The sequence below is a fragment of the Peromyscus eremicus genome, chromosome 14 (assembly GCF_949786415.1).
Source record: "Peromyscus eremicus chromosome 14, PerEre_H2_v1, whole genome shotgun sequence".
Classification (NCBI taxonomy): Eukaryota; Metazoa; Chordata; class Mammalia; order Rodentia; family Cricetidae; genus Peromyscus; species Peromyscus eremicus.
This window is the reverse complement of record NC_081430.1, coordinates 57,666,677-57,681,909: the sequence shown is the minus strand read 5'-3', so window position 1 is coordinate 57,681,909 and position 15,233 is coordinate 57,666,677. Positions and strand designations below refer to the sequence as shown.

Genomic DNA, 15,233 nt, shown 5'->3' with positions numbered 1-15,233 from the left:
ATACAATTGTGATACATTCTTCACTAGAAAATACACAGGAGAGCGAGTTCTAACCCTAACAAGTATTTTGACCACCATTTTTAAACAGTACACAGCATCCTGAGCCAAGGGATTATACCTCTGGAACTTCATTACTAGTGGGTCTCTGTACTTTGCTATATGTGTATTTGGTATTGTACTATCATAGTATATCGATACACATTTAAACCTATTTTTGTTACACTGTATGCGTGTTTCTACTCTTGTTTAAACCATTTTTGTATATTGATAAAAATTTAAGGTTGTTTTGATTAAAACATATTGTATGTATGTTTCTATTTATGTTTGAGGTATTGCGCTTATGCAGTTCGGTCGGAAATGTAGGGTGCAGTTCTAGTTTTGGAAATTGATTACTATAAACTATATGGGAAAATCAGGAAACAAAGGATAGCGGTTAGTCACTTGTAACAATCAAATTTGTGGATATGTTCGGTTTGCTTTCCGGATCATATAGAGATATATTTTAGATGAAAAGAGAGTCTTCAAACTTTTCAAAGACTTACAGAATACGGCATTACAAATGTTTTGTTATCCTCAAGTTTTTCATGACCATGAGACACATCTACTCCTGGCAGCACCCATTTGCTTCAGAGGTGAGGGGCACTGAACGAACCCCTTATGGGGTTTACTTTCGTTGTGGCCAGATTTCTTTGTGGCCACTAGACAAAGAAACTGCTCTTGTCTTTGGCTGCTGACATTGTGCTGTGCAGGTTTGTCACGCAGGACACGCAGGAAAAAGGTTGTTGAACTGTGCCAGTACAAGGCAGGGCAGGCATTCAAAATACCTGCTTCACAAAAGAGACTGCCACACAGTCTATAGGACACAGAGCAGAGTGACTGACTAACTGTCTCAAATCAAGGCAAGACAGGCCTTCAAATTTCTTGCTTCACAGCAAAGTCTGCCAGATACTATGGGCCTGTACGCTGAAGATGGATGCCCTAAGCTCGTAGAGAAGCTTTGGGTGACTGTCCAGGCAGTCAGATGTCTCTGTCATGGCAGAGTTTTTGGAAGTTGTGTGCGATGCATATTTTGTTTACGCAAGTATATTACATCTCTAGGGGTCTTTGATGGAATTGAAGACTAGAGAGTTACAGTTGCAGTTTTTCTTAGTTTTACTTGAGAAAGTAACTTAGCTGTAAAACTTTGGATTCTGTAAGATACGACAGATAACGCATAATTCTCTTTGAATATGCTAAGTACAAATGGACAGAATATTGTAAATGGAATTCCGAATAGATCATTTTTTTGTTGTCTGTACTTTCACTATGTTAGAGTAAAATCCTTTGCATTTATGACAACAAAAATGGGAAACGTTGTAGAGTATTCTTTTGTTTAAGGTGTGTTACTTTTGTTTAGGTTGCGTTTGTTGACCTCTGTGAAGCTGTGTTCTTGTGCCTGTCTAAAACACCTGATGGTCTAATAAACAACTGAACGGCCAATAGCAAGGCAGAAGAAAGCATAGGCAGAATTGGGGGTGGGGGCAGAGGGAAATAACAGAAGGAGAAGTCTGGGAGAGGCAGAAAGGAGGAACCAGAGGAGGAAGAGGACATCAGGGGCCAGCCACCCAGCTGCATATCAAGACATGAAGTAAGAGTAAGATTTACAGAAGCAAGATAACATGAGAAGCCCAGAGGCAAAAGGTAGATGGGATAACTTCAAGTTAAGGAAATCCGGCAAGAAATAAGCCAAGCTAAGGCCTGATATTTATAATTTGGAATAAGCCTCCATGTTTGCTTTATTTGGTAACTGGATGGGGGGCCCCAGAAAAGACAAAAGCAAAAAAGCAACACTTGACTAAGAGAGGAGTGTCTCATAAAGGCCACCCATAGCAAAACAAAAATCTTGACTCCACTTACATCAGTTCCCTTGATCCTCACACATGAGGACTGGGCAACCGTGGACCTCCCAGCCAGGAAACAAGGTGGCAACCATCATCCATCCAGGGATTACACAGCAGAGAAGATAATAAAAAGATTGAGAGTTTTCAAACGACTGCTACATTTCTCCTTTCTAACTATTTGCTATTTAGGATTCACATTGTTATGATAGTGTCTTAAGAATTCAAGTGAGATATAAGATTAAGGTCTTGACCCTCACTGGGCCTTAATCCATTAATTATACTTCCTATGTGAACTTGGATGGAGTTTTATATACATCTTTAAGCCAGTTCACTCTTAATAGATTTCGAGAGTATCTACGAGCAGTAGTAGTAGCATTTGTAGTAAAACATTTATCTACTCATGGATCAATGCCACCATATTTATTTACATTTGTATTTGTGTGTGAATATTTACAGCATGTCATTGATCCACTAAGAAAATTCACGAAAGTGCATGCGTCTAATGAACACTATGTGCTCCACAAGCCTAATGGTTTTACCAGGCTAACAGGAGCAAATGAGATGTGTTAGGATGAGAAAGAACCTCAGACACCCATAATTGTAGTCATCGTCCATGACTTATAGCGCCGCAGGGTAATTGTCATCATTGGTCCGTGATAGCCTACCTCTTCTCTAGTAATATGTGCGTGTTTGTTATTTAACGCAGTAATTCATTAACAATAAAAGTGCCTCTGATTTCATTTTGTTTTTTGTTTTTGTTTTTTCAGAATACCTAACCTCTGCTCTAAACTATAATAACACAGAGCAAAACAAGACAATAATTTTGAATATTACTCACACAGGATTTGGACTTCACGTAAGCACTGAGAATAAGTGTAGAGATTATGGGTGTGGCCCAGTGTTTAAGGCAGACTGAAGCCATTCCTTCAGTGGGACGAGCACTGTGGATGACGAAAATTTCATACTTTAACTATGTAAGTATGCAAATCTTTTTCTGTAGATGTTTGTGAATCTGTGGTAATAGCTATTTATTTTCACTTAAAAAATTTAAGTCTTTGGGTTTGGTTCATTTTAATGTGTAGTGATTTTGGCAACATTTTAATAATAAAGAGTTAAGAATTTAATAATGTCACCCTTTCCTCCCTGAAGTGTTAAAGCAAAGACCCACGATAAGCCTTGAAGCCAGCAGCCATGAGAAGAGATTGAAGGATATAGAACTCAGAGATAAACACCTATTCCATGATAAACTGAGCATTCCAGGTATTGTGTGCCTAACTGAGTCCAGTGTGTCTACCAGTACAAAGAGAGAAATATTGAATGAATGGAGAGACGGGGAGGCACAGTCTAGAGTCAGATTTTTGTAGCCAAGTCCAGCTCAACAAACACTGAATGGGGACTAACCTCGTGTTTGCTGTAGACGAAGCTCACTGTCAAAGCCAAAGAGTCACTTACAGTGGGAGATGTATTAACTTTCCTACAAGTGAACACCAGATAAAACCATAAGAACCAAAACTGGTCCATGTGTCTGTCTAGCTACACATTCCCTACTCAACGGGAAGTGCTAAATCTTCTGAGTGAACCTAGGTAGAAGGCAAGGAGATCCTGACTCAGTCTCTGCAGCTGTCTGTCAAATGTAAATATGCAAAGAGCCATCTGGATGCACATGGGATTCTTTATTCCAGAAACTTCAAGGAGACAGCACAGAAGTGGTAGAATACTAGAGTGTGTCTTAATAAATAAATACAACCACCTTGTAAAAACATGAGTGGTTCAGTTGAATTGGTGTTCTAAAGAGTCTGGGGCTGGATGAACCATCCACCTCTTTGGCAACAGCAGGTCCTCACTAGCCTCCACTTTGGCTTCAAACCTTGAGAGAACAATACCCTGTTTCTGCATTTATTATAGTGCCAATGCAGCTGGGATTCAACAGAAAAAGTACAATAAAAAAGACACATGTTATTATATATATGATAGATGATGGATAGATACAGAGGTAGATAGATAGATAGATAGATAGAGAGAGAGAGAGAGAGAGATAGACAGAGATACATATATACATACATACGTTAACGATGGATTTGTAGTTTGAAGATGGATAGACAGACAGACAGATCCATAGACAGAGAGATAAACAGATACAGATAAATACAAGGAATCAAATATGTTATTAAATATGCTTTAGAGCAGTTCTTAAGAATGCTTTAGATCAATTCTTTGATTCAGTGTGTCATCAGATTTATTTTAAAATTAATGATATTAAGAAACTGTGTCCATGATATTTGGTATCTGTCTTCAACTGGATGTGTCCTTCTTGAGCAGTGCGTAATTCATTAAAGAATAAGGAGAGGCAGTCAGAGTAACACAGGAAAATGAACTGTACTTACTTGGTCACTGTGCTCCCAAGACCCTAGGCTCGCCGTAGACATCGTGATCCACGTGGAAGGGCAACTCAGGAATATCCAGAGAGATGAAAAGAGGAACGGATTATAAACAAAATCACAAAACCATGTTCTATACAATGACCCTTGTGTGGTTTCTTTTTTATTTCACTCATCTACGAATATAAAAGGTTGCTACATTCTTCTTGAGAAAGTACACAGGAGACCCGGTTCTAACCTTAACAAGAATTTTGACCACCATTTTATCTTTTTATTTTTAGTTTTGTTTATTTAAGAGTTCTTTTTTCACATACCAACCACAGTTCCCTCTCCCACCCCCACCCCCCTCACCCCCCTCCTCCCGCTGCTCCCACCCACCCTCCATCTTTCCTCCACCCAGCCTCCTATCCAGTCCTCAGGGAGGGTAAGGCCTCCCACGGGGAGTCAAGGAAGCCCGCCATATCAAGGTGAGGCAGGACCAAGCCCCTCTCTGCTGCATCAAGGCTGAGCAAGGCATCCCTCCACGGGGAATGGGCTCCAAAAAGCCAGTTCGTGCACGAAGGATAAATCCTGGTGCCACTGCCAGTGGCCCCATAAATTGTCCAAGTCACACAACTGTCACCCACATTCAGAGGGCCTAGTTCGGTCCCATGCAGGTTCCCCAGTTGTCAGTCCAGAGTCAGTGAGCTCCCATTAGCTCAGGTCTCTGTGGGATTCCCCATCATGATCTTGTCCCCTTTGCTCATATAATCTCTCCTCCTTTGCTTCAACTGGACTCCGGGAGCTCCACAAAGTGCTTAGCTGTGGATCTCTGCATCTGCTTCCGTTAGTACTGGATGAAGGTTCTATGATGACAATTAGGGTAGTCATCAATCTGATTAGAGGGGAAGGCCAGTTGAGGCACCCCCTCCACTGCGCCTTGGAGTATTAGCTGGGCTCATCCTTGTGGATTCCTGGGAATTTCCCTTCTAGGAGGTTTCTTCCTTACCCCATCATGGCTCCCTCCATCAAGACATCTCTTTCATTTCTCTCCATCTCTGTCCCTCCCCCAAATCCACCATCTACTTCCCTCAGGTTCTCCTTCCACCTCCCCTTATCTCCACCCCTTCTCCCAGGTTGGCAGTTCACTCAGGAGTTCTTATTTACTTCCCCTTCCCAGGAGGATACATGTACATCTGTCACTCTTAAGGTCCTCCTTGATACCTACTATCTCTGGGGCTGTGCATTGTAGCCTGGTTATCCTTTGCTTTACTTGACTATCATTTCAAATGGCACAGAGCATCCTTAGCCAAGGGATTATACCTCTGGAAATTCACTACTAGTGGGTTCCTCAACTTTGAGATATATATATATATATATATATATATATATATATATATATATATATATACTGTTACAATATTACTACATGGTACTATTTGAGAATCCGTTCCCCTCTCCTGTGTTTTAGTTGACTCTAATTATATGAATGTAATGAAAACTCATGAACAAAAATACTATGATAATACACTATCACGTACTACACCTGACATCTATCACAGTTCCACACTACATGTGTTCTGGTGTGAAGCTCAGACTCCCAGACCTGTAGTCATGCTCCACGGATCAATCATCATGAGTGATCAACCCATCATTGATCCAACACCGCCTTTTCCTTTCTCTCACACTTTCTATATTTTTATCACCTTACTATTCGTGTCACTTGGAGTAGTCATATAACAAGTCACAAAATCTGGATGTTTTGAAATTATGCAACAGATTTTGTGCCACCCTGATTCTGTCTTTCTACTTAATTTTGGAATTCCCCAACCCTGCGCTCATGGTCAGGTTTAATTGAGCACACAGTCTCAATTGGCCTAACAGGAGCCTATGCATGCCTTTACCAAGACAACCTAAATGTGTGATCAAGGCCACCCAAAGCGAAACAAGGACTTTGACTCCACTTACATCACTTCCCTTGATCCTTACACATGGGGACAGGGCAACCACGGACCTCCCAGCCAGGAAACACGGTGTCAATCATCATCCTTCCAGGAAGTACAAAGGAAGAATGATAATAAAAAGATTGATATTTATCAAATGATTTCTACATTTCTCCTTTCTAACTATCTGTTATTTAGGATTCACATTGTTATGATAGTGTCTTAAGAAATCAAGTAAGATTTAAAAGTCAAGGTCTTGACCCTCACTGGGGCTTAATCCATTAAGTATACTTCACATGTGAACTTGGATTAAGTTTATATACATCTTTATGCTAAGACCTGTTAACAGACTTCCAGAGTTTCCACATGTAGTAGTACCATTTGTGGTAAAACATTTGTTTACTAGCTGATCTATGCCTCAAAAATTTATTTCCATTTATATTTGTGTGAATATTTATAAAATGTTTCACTGATCCACTAATACTCCAGAAAGTGCTTGATTATAATGTCAGGATGGGCTCCACAGGCCTAACGTCTATTCCCCGGTTAACAGGGGCACATAGGATATATGATGATGAGAACCTCAGACACCCAGAATTGTAGTCATCGTCCGTGACTTATACTGCCACCCCAGACTTGGTCATCATCGGTCCATATTAGCCTTCCTCTTCCCTAGTAATGTATGTATGCGTGCAATTTAACACATGAATTCTTCGTTAATAATAAATGTGCCTCTCGTGTTATTTTGTTCTTCGGGATAACCAAATACCTTGGTCAGATACATTCTATACTCTATCACAACATAGGGCATATAACAATATCAGCAATACAATATAATAATTTTGAATATTACTCACATAGCTTTGGGTCTCCAGGTAAACACCGAGAGGACGTGTAGAGATTTGGGGTGTGGCCCAGTGTTTAAAGCAGACTGAAGCTATTCCTTGTGAGGGATGAGCACTGGGGATGATGAAAATTTCATGACTTAACTAACGCAAGCTTTGTAAAACTATTTCTGTAAACCGTGGTGACTCCGTGGTAATCGCTACGCATTTTCACTTAATAAAATTTAAGTCTGTCATCAACTGGATGTGCCATTCTTGAGTAATTTGTCATTCATTTAAGAATAAGGAGAAGCAGTCAGAGTAACACAAGAACATGAACTGTACTTACCCGGTCACTGGGCTCCAACGACCCTAGGCTAGCCGTGGACATCGTGATCCAGACGGAAGGGCAACACGGCATGGGGATAGCCGGAGAGATGAAAGGAAGAATGGATTATGAACACATTCAAGTTCTATGCAATGTTTCCTTATCAAAGAACATACAATTGTGATACATTCTTCACTAGAAAATACACAGGAGAGCGAGTTCTAACCCTAACAAGTATTTTGACCACCATTTTTAAACAGTACACAGCATCCTGAGCCAAGGGATTATACCTCTGGAACTTCATTACTAGTGGGTCTCTGTACTTTGCTATATGTGTATTTGGTATTGTACTATCATAGTATATCGATACACATTTAAACCTATTTTTGTTACACTGTATGCGTGTTTCTACTCTTGTTTAAACCATTTTTGTATATTGATAAAAATTTAAGGTTGTTTTGATTAAAACATATTGTATGTATGTTTCTATTTATGTTTGAGGTATTGCGCTTATGCAGTTCGGTCGGAAATGTAGGGTGCAGTTCTAGTTTTGGAAATTGATTACTATAAACTATATGGGAAAATCAGGAAACAAAGGATAGCGGTTAGTCACTTGTAACAATCAAATTTGTGGATATGTTCGGTTTGCTTTCCGGATCATATAGAGATATATTTTAGATGAAAAGAGAGTCTTCAAACTTTTCAAAGACTTACAGAATACGGCATTACAAATGTTTTGTTATCCTCAAGTTTTTCATGACCATGAGACACATCTACTCCTGGCAGCACCCATTTGCTTCAGAGGTGAGGGGCACTGAACGAACCCCTTATGGGGTTTACTTTCGTTGTGGCCAGATTTCTTTGTGGCCACTAGACAAAGAAACTGCTCTTGTCTTTGGCTGCTGACATTGTGCTGTGCAGGTTTGTCACGCAGGACACGCAGGAAAAAGGTTGTTGAACTGTGCCAGTACAAGGCAGGGCAGGCATTCAAAATACCTGCTTCACAAAAGAGACTGCCACACAGTCTATAGGACACAGAGCAGAGTGACTGACTAACTGTCTCAAATCAAGGCAAGACAGGCCTTCAAATTTCTTGCTTCACAGCAAAGTCTGCCAGATACTATGGGCCTGTACGCTGAAGATGGATGCCCTAAGCTCGTAGAGAAGCTTTGGGTGACTGTCCAGGCAGTCAGATGTCTCTGTCATGGCAGAGTTTTTGGAAGTTGTGTGCGATGCATATTTTGTTTACGCAAGTATATTACATCTCTAGGGGTCTTTGATGGAATTGAAGACTAGAGAGTTACAGTTGCAGTTTTTCTTAGTTTTACTTGAGAAAGTAACTTAGCTGTAAAACTTTGGATTCTGTAAGATACGACAGATAACGCATAATTCTCTTTGAATATGCTAAGTACAAATGGACAGAATATTGTAAATGGAATTCCGAATAGATCATTTTTTTGTTGTCTGTACTTTCACTATGTTAGAGTAAAATCCTTTGCATTTATGACAACAAAAATGGGAAACGTTGTAGAGTATTCTTTTGTTTAAGGTGTGTTACTTTTGTTTAGGTTGCGTTTGTTGACCTCTGTGAAGCTGTGTTCTTGTGCCTGTCTAAAACACCTGATGGTCTAATAAACAACTGAACGGCCAATAGCAAGGCAGAAGAAAGCATAGGCAGAATTGGGGGTGGGGGCAGAGGGAAATAACAGAAGGAGAAGTCTGGGAGAGGCAGAAAGGAGGAACCAGAGGAGGAAGAGGACATCAGGGGCCAGCCACCCAGCTGCATATCAAGACATGAAGTAAGAGTAAGATTTACAGAAGCAAGAGAACATGAGAAGCCCAGAGGCAAAAGGTAGATGGGATAACTTCAAGTTAAGGAAATCCGGCAAGAAATAAGCCAAGCTAAGGCCTGATATTTATAATTTGGAATAAGCCTCCATGTTTGCTTTATTTGGTAACTGGATGGGGGGCCCCAGAAAAGACAAAAGCAAAAAAGCAACACTTGACTAAGAGAGGAGTGTCTCATAAAGGCCACCCATAGCAAAACAAAAATCTTGACTCCACTTACATCAGTTCCCTTGATCCTCACACATGAGGACTGGGCAACCGTGGACCTCCCAGCCAGGAAACAAGGTGGCAACCATCATCCATCCAGGGATTACACAGCAGAGAAGATAATAAAAAGATTGAGAGTTTTCAAACGACTGCTACATTTCTCCTTTCTAACTATTTGCTATTTAGGATTCACATTGTTATGATAGTGTCTTAAGAATTCAAGTGAGATATAAGATTAAGGTCTTGACCCTCACTGGGCCTTAATCCATTAATTATACTTCCTATGTGAACTTGGATGGAGTTTTATATACATCTTTAAGCCAGTTCACTCTTAATAGATTTCGAGAGTATCTACGAGCAGTAGTAGTAGCATTTGTAGTAAAACATTTATCTACTCATGGATCAATGCCACCATATTTATTTACATTTGTATTTGTGTGTGAATATTTACAGCATGTCATTGATCCACTAAGAAAATTCACGAAAGTGCATGCGTCTAATGAACACTATGTGCTCCACAAGCCTAATGGTTTTACCAGGCTAACAGGAGCAAATGAGATGTGTTAGGATGAGAAAGAACCTCAGACACCCATAATTGTAGTCATCGTCCATGACTTATAGCGCCGCAGGGTAATTGTCATCATTGGTCCGTGATAGCCTACCTCTTCTCTAGTAATATGTGCGTGTTTGTTATTTAACGCAGTAATTCATTAACAATAAAAGTGCCTCTGATTTCATTTTGTTTTTTGTTTTTGTTTTTTCAGAATACCTAACCTCTGCTCTAAACTATAATAACACAGAGCAAAACAAGACAATAATTTTGAATATTACTCACACAGGATTTGGACTTCACGTAAGCACTGAGAATAAGTGTAGAGATTATGGGTGTGGCCCAGTGTTTAAGGCAGACTGAAGCCATTCCTTCAGTGGGACGAGCACTGTGGATGACGAAAATTTCATACTTTAACTATGTAAGTATGCAAATCTTTTTCTGTAGATGTTTGTGAATCTGTGGTAATAGCTATTTATTTTCACTTAAAAAATTTAAGTCTTTGGGTTTGGTTCATTTTAATGTGTAGTGATTTTGGCAACATTTTAATAATAAAGAGTTAAGAATTTAATAATGTCACCCTTTCCTCCCTGAAGTGTTAAAGCAAAGACCCACGATAAGCCTTGAAGCCAGCAGCCATGAGAAGAGATTGAAGGATATAGAACTCAGAGATAAACACCTATTCCATGATAAACTGAGCATTCCAGGTATTGTGTGCCTAACTGAGTCCAGTGTGTCTACCAGTACAAAGAGAGAAATATTGAATGAATGGAGAGACGGGGAGGCACAGTCTAGAGTCAGATTTTTGTAGCCAAGTCCAGCTCAACAAACACTGAATGGGGACTAACCTCGTGTTTGCTGTAGACGAAGCTCACTGTCAAAGCCAAAGAGTCACTTACAGTGGGAGATGTATTAACTTTCCTACAAGTGAACACCAGATAAAACCATAAGAACCAAAACTGGTCCATGTGTCTGTCTAGCTACACATTCCCTACTCAACGGGAAGTGCTAAATCTTCTGAGTGAACCTAGGTAGAAGGCAAGGAGATCCTGACTCAGTCTCTGCAGCTGTCTGTCAAATGTAAATATGCAAAGAGCCATCTGGATGCACATGGGATTCTTTATTCCAGAAACTTCAAGGAGACAGCACAGAAGTGGTAGAATACTAGAGTGTGTCTTAATAAATAAATACAACCACCTTGTAAAAACATGAGTGGTTCAGTTGAATTGGTGTTCTAAAGAGTCTGGGGCTGGATGAACCATCCACCTCTTTGGCAACAGCAGGTCCTCACTAGCCTCCACTTTGGCTTCAAACCTTGAGAGAACAATACCCTGTTTCTGCATTTATTATAGTGCCAATGCAGCTGGGATTCAACAGAAAAAGTACAATAAAAAAGACACATGTTATTATATATATGATAGATGATGGATAGATACAGAGGTAGATAGATAGATAGATAGATAGAGAGAGAGAGAGAGAGAGATAGACAGAGATACATATATACATACATACGTTAACGATGGATTTGTAGTTTGAAGATGGATAGACAGACAGACAGATCCATAGACAGAGAGATAAACAGATACAGATAAATACAAGGAATCAAATATGTTATTAAATATGCTTTAGAGCAGTTCTTAAGAATGCTTTAGATCAATTCTTTGATTCAGTGTGTCATCAGATTTATTTTAAAATTAATGATATTAAGAAACTGTGTCCATGATATTTGGTATCTGTCTTCAACTGGATGTGTCCTTCTTGAGCAGTGCGTAATTCATTAAAGAATAAGGAGAGGCAGTCAGAGTAACACAGGAAAATGAACTGTACTTACTTGGTCACTGTGCTCCCAAGACCCTAGGCTCGCCGTAGACATCGTGATCCACGTGGAAGGGCAACTCAGGAATATCCAGAGAGATGAAAAGAGGAACGGATTATAAACAAAATCACAAAACCATGTTCTATACAATGACCCTTGTGTGGTTTCTTTTTTATTTCACTCATCTACGAATATAAAAGGTTGCTACATTCTTCTTGAGAAAGTACACAGGAGACCCGGTTCTAACCTTAACAAGAATTTTGACCACCATTTTATCTTTTTATTTTTAGTTTTGTTTATTTAAGAGTTCTTTTTTCACATACCAACCACAGTTCCCTCTCCCACCCCCACCCCCCTCACCCCCCTCCTCCCGCTGCTCCCACCCACCCTCCATCTTTCCTCCACCCAGCCTCCTATCCAGTCCTCAGGGAGGGTAAGGCCTCCCACGGGGAGTCAAGGAAGCCCGCCATATCAAGGTGAGGCAGGACCAAGCCCCTCTCTGCTGCATCAAGGCTGAGCAAGGCATCCCTCCACGGGGAATGGGCTCCAAAAAGCCAGTTCGTGCACGAAGGATAAATCCTGGTGCCACTGCCAGTGGCCCCATAAATTGTCCAAGTCACACAACTGTCACCCACATTCAGAGGGCCTAGTTCGGTCCCATGCAGGTTCCCCAGTTGTCAGTCCAGAGTCAGTGAGCTCCCATTAGCTCAGGTCTCTGTGGGATTCCCCATCATGATCTTGTCCCCTTTGCTCATATAATCTCTCCTCCTTTGCTTCAACTGGACTCCGGGAGCTCCACAAAGTGCTTAGCTGTGGATCTCTGCATCTGCTTCCGTTAGTACTGGATGAAGGTTCTATGATGACAATTAGGGTAGTCATCAATCTGATTAGAGGGGAAGGCCAGTTGAGGCACCCCCTCCACTGCGCCTTGGAGTATTAGCTGGGCTCATCCTTGTGGATTCCTGGGAATTTCCCTTCTAGGAGGTTTCTTCCTTACCCCATCATGGCTCCCTCCATCAAGACATCTCTTTCATTTCTCTCCATCTCTGTCCCTCCCCCAAATCCACCATCTACTTCCCTCAGGTTCTCCTTCCACCTCCCCTTATCTCCACCCCTTCTCCCAGGTTGGCAGTTCACTCAGGAGTTCTTATTTACTTCCCCTTCCCAGGAGGATACATGTACATCTGTCACTCTTAAGGTCCTCCTTGATACCTACTATCTCTGGGGCTGTGCATTGTAGCCTGGTTATCCTTTGCTTTACTTGACTATCATTTCAAATGGCACAGAGCATCCTTAGCCAAGGGATTATACCTCTGGAAATTCACTACTAGTGGGTTCCTCAACTTTGAGATATATATATATATATATATATATATATATATATATATATATATATATATATACTGTTACAATATTACTACATGGTACTATTTGAGAATCCGTTCCCCTCTCCTGTGTTTTAGTTGACTCTAATTATATGAATGTAATGAAAACTCATGAACAAAAATACTATGATAATACACTATCACGTACTACACCTGACATCTATCACAGTTCCACACTACATGTGTTCTGGTGTGAAGCTCAGACTCCCAGACCTGTAGTCATGCTCCACGGATCAATCATCATGAGTGATCAACCCATCATTGATCCAACACCGCCTTTTCCTTTCTCTCACACTTTCTATATTTTTATCACCTTACTATTCGTGTCACTTGGAGTAGTCATATAACAAGTCACAAAATCTGGATGTTTTGAAATTATGCAACAGATTTTGTGCCACCCTGATTCTGTCTTTCTACTTAATTTTGGAATTCCCCAACCCTGCGCTCATGGTCAGGTTTAATTGAGCACACAGTCTCAATTGGCCTAACAGGAGCCTATGCATGCCTTTACCAAGACAACCTAAATGTGTGATCAAGGCCACCCAAAGCGAAACAAGGACTTTGACTCCACTTACATCACTTCCCTTGATCCTTACACATGGGGACAGGGCAACCACGGACCTCCCAGCCAGGAAACACGGTGTCAATCATCATCCTTCCAGGAAGTACAAAGGAAGAATGATAATAAAAAGATTGATATTTATCAAATGATTTCTACATTTCTCCTTTCTAACTATCTGTTATTTAGGATTCACATTGTTATGATAGTGTCTTAAGAAATCAAGTAAGATTTAAAAGTCAAGGTCTTGACCCTCACTGGGGCTTAATCCATTAAGTATACTTCACATGTGAACTTGGATTAAGTTTATATACATCTTTATGCTAATACCTGTTAACAGACTTCCAGAGTTTCCACATGTAGTAGTACCATTTGTGGTAAAACATTTGTTTACTAGCTGATCTATGCCTCAAAAATTTATTTCCATTTATATTTGTGTGAATATTTATAAAATGTTTCACTGATCCACTAATACTCCAGAAAGTGCTTGATTATAATGTCAGGATGGGCTCCACAGGCCTAACGTCTATTCCCCGGTTAACAGGGGCACATAGGATATATGATGATGAGAACCTCAGACACCCAGAATTGTAGTCATCGTCCGTGACTTATACTGCCACCCCAGACTTGGTCATCATCGGTCCATATTAGCCTTCCTCTTCCCTAGTAATGTATGTATGCGTGCAATTTAACACATGAATTCTTCGTTAATAATAAATGTGCCTCTCGTGTTATTTTGTTCTTCGGGATAACCAAATACCTTGGTCAGATACATTCTATACTCTATCACAACATAGGGCATATAACAATATGAGCAATACAATATAATAATTTTGAATATTACTCACATAGCTTTGGGTCTCCAGGTAAACACCGAGAGAACGTGTAGAGATTTGGGGTGTGGCCCAGTGTTTAAAGCAGACTGAAGCTATTCCTTGTGAGGGATGAGCACTGGGGATGATGAAAATTTCATGACTTAACTAACGCAAGCTTTGTAAAACTATTTCTGTAAACCGTGGTGACTCCGTGGTAATCGCTATGCATTTTCACTTAATAAAATTTAAGTCTGTCATCAACTGGATGTGCCATTCTTGAGTAATTTGTCATTCATTTAAGAATAAGGAGAAGCAGTCAGAGTAACACAAGAACATGAACTGTACTTACCCGGTCACTGGGCTCCAACGACCCTAGGCTAGCCGTGGACATCGTGATCCAGACGGAAGGGCAACACGGCATGGGGATAGCCGGAGAGATGAAAGGAAGAATGGATTATGAACACATTCAAGTTCTATGCAATGTTTCCTTATCAAAGAACATACAATTGTGATACATTCTTCACTAGAAAATACACAGGAGAGCGAGTTCTAACCCTAACAAGTATTTTGACCACCATTTTTAAACAGTACACAGCAATCCTGAGCCAAGGGATTATACCTCTGGAACTTCATTACTAGTGGGTCTCTGTACTTTGCTATATGTGTATTTGGTATTGTACTATCATAGTATATCGATACACATTTAAACCTATTTTTGTTA

General features: G+C 40.3%; 1 long non-coding RNA gene and 4 pseudogenes across 1 annotated transcript; all 5 read right to left on the bottom strand.

The window, feature by feature from the left end:
• Positions 1-2,457: 2,457 nt before the first annotated feature.
• Positions 2,458-2,534, bottom strand: LOC131924774 (small nucleolar RNA SNORD113/SNORD114 family; annotated as a pseudogene).
• A 2,264-nt stretch (positions 2,535-4,798) lies between these two features.
• Positions 4,799-7,144, bottom strand: LOC131924457 (uncharacterized). Its single transcript, XR_009382910.1, has 3 exons — positions 7,038-7,144; positions 6,206-6,285; positions 4,799-5,103 (listed from the first exon to the last, which is right to left on the bottom strand). It is a non-coding gene; the product is annotated as an uncharacterized LOC131924457 (long non-coding RNA).
• On the bottom strand, positions 6,757-6,834 carry LOC131924755 (small nucleolar RNA SNORD113/SNORD114 family; annotated as a pseudogene).
• A 2,817-nt stretch (positions 7,145-9,961) lies between the features above and the next one.
• Positions 9,962-10,038, bottom strand: LOC131924773 (small nucleolar RNA SNORD113/SNORD114 family; annotated as a pseudogene).
• A 4,226-nt stretch (positions 10,039-14,264) lies between these two features.
• Positions 14,265-14,342, bottom strand: LOC131924754 (small nucleolar RNA SNORD113/SNORD114 family; annotated as a pseudogene).
• Positions 14,343-15,233: the final 891 nt, after the last annotated feature.